Source organism: Amphiprion ocellaris, chromosome 7 (assembly GCF_022539595.1).
Source record: "Amphiprion ocellaris isolate individual 3 ecotype Okinawa chromosome 7, ASM2253959v1, whole genome shotgun sequence".
In the NCBI taxonomy this organism is placed as follows: Eukaryota; Metazoa; Chordata; class Actinopteri; family Pomacentridae; genus Amphiprion; species Amphiprion ocellaris.
The window spans coordinates 38,597,822-38,599,855 of record NC_072772.1 but is presented as its reverse complement, the minus strand read 5'-3'; the positions used below and the strand labels follow the sequence as shown (position 1 = coordinate 38,599,855).

The 2,034-nt window shown below is 39.5% G+C and overlaps 1 long non-coding RNA gene across 1 annotated transcript; it reads left to right on the top strand.

Moving 5' to 3' along the window:
* The first annotated feature begins 365 nt into the window (after positions 1–365).
* LOC129349322 (uncharacterized) lies at positions 366–1,730 on the top strand. The gene is made up of 2 exons (XR_008602301.1): positions 366–753; positions 849–1,730. It is a non-coding gene; the product is annotated as an uncharacterized LOC129349322 (long non-coding RNA).
* Positions 1,731–2,034: the final 304 nt, after the last annotated feature.

Below are 2,034 nucleotides of genomic sequence, written 5' to 3'. Positions count from 1 at the left end.
ACTATGACTCCTTCTAGACCTCCTGATTAGTGGAACTGTGACTCCTTCTAGACCTCCTGATTAGTGGAACTGTGACTCCTTCTATACCTCCTGATTAGTGGTAATATGACTCCTTCTAGACCTCCTGATTCCTGCTGACTCTGTGCTTCTCTGGTTTTTAGTTGCTCACTGATCTTCCTGGATCTTTTTCCATCTTTGTCGAGTCTCTCAGATGTTTCTCTTCCTCTGTTCAGTTCTTCTCCATGTGGAGCCATGATGCAGACATAGATAGACCCAGTCCATAGGTCCACAACTGAGAAGGTTCATTTTAGAACCATGTTTATCAGTTCGAAATCACAGCTGGATCAGTTTGGTTCTTTGAGTTTTCACTTTGGGACCTGAATGTTCTACATATTATTATAAGATAACTTTTCTGTGCATCAGAGGACATACGCTACTGTTCTTAGAAATATAGAAATAATGCAGTTATTAAGAACTGATTCAAGTGAGAATCAACTGACATGATAATGCATAGGGGTGCACTCACTCATGCTGTGAACGGTACATACTTTATCGGCATATTTATTAGCAGCAGACGGAGCAGGTTTAACAAGGGTAAACATGTTCAGACTGGTGTCAGTAGAGGTGATTTTTCTATTTTTCATCCTGCAGGTGGAGACCATGCATGACTTTGAAGCTGCAAATTCAGATGAACTGGAACTGAAGAGAGGTGACGTGGTGTTGGTGCTTCCCACTGCTTCAGTAGAGGATCAGGTGAGAGCAGCTGCTGACACAAAAGTCAGCACCATGCTGGTAAGAGGGAATTAACGATCTTATTTGGCTGACTGATGTTTCTGTGGTTGTTGTAGGATGCTGGCTGGCTCACAGGGATCAAAGAAAGTGACTGGTTAACCCTTGGAGTTGGTGCTCAAAAAGGACTTTTCCCAGAGAACTTTACCCAGCGTTTAGACTAAGAAGTTTCTTCATGTGTTGGAAAAATAAGTAGAAATCTTCGTCCAAGCCATTGAGTCAGCATGTAGCCAACCACTTTCCTGAAAAAACCTTTTAACCTGCTGCAGCTGTCTGCTGGACAACATGAAGCTCTACTAAAACTAACAGTCATGTTAATAAAATCTAGTACTCCTCCCAGCATAACTGATCATTATAAGCATGATGCGTAGTATGTTCTACCCTCCTCTGAAAGTGAGACATAATTTTTGTTCAAAGAAAAATATTGATGTGTGGTTTATTGGGAATGTTGCAATCTGTACATATTCACTCCAACTGAAAGTCTGACAATTGTTGCTGAAGAAAACAAATCAACAAAAAGAGACAAACTGTATCAACTTTGCACCAAGTGTGTTGTAATGAATTTGTTGCTTTTCTGTGGTTTAACAGAAACTAGTGCTGTGATCTATTTAAATGTTCTTGAGTGTAACATGAAATTTGTTTTTCGGACATGTCATTGCTGTTAATCTTGAATCGCTTTTGGTGTGTTCTGTAGTATCATTGTTGAGTGTGTGTGATGATTGGTCTTTTCTTTGTCATTTGTGGTGAAGAATTGATGCCGTGAAGAGTGTTGCTGTGTTTTTGCCAAGAGAATCCTGACATCTATTATCTGTTACAGTCGTCACATATCTGAGCATTGGAAAACAAACTAGTGCTCACCCAGCATGAAACTGTTGACTAAATCTTTTAATAAAGTACATATTCCGAGATGAAAAATAAAATATCTCCACTATTAAAATAGATTTGTATGACTGTGTAAGTTGTATATCTTCTAAAAATGATTTGAAAGAAACAAAGTCAATTAAAAGAGGACTTAACCTTGTCAGCATTTTACTCTGAGGTGCAGTCACAGGGAAGGCACTGGTCTACGACAGGTTTCAGTAATCCTTTTATTATTGCAGCATCAAAACTTTTCTTGCCTGTGTCTTCCTTTTTTCCTCCATATTGTCCCCACAATCTATGTTGCTGTAGGTAAGCCCGTCTCCGTTGCTATGGTTACTCCTCTCTTCAGCTCTGACAAATCAACCATTGAGTTGACAATGTGGA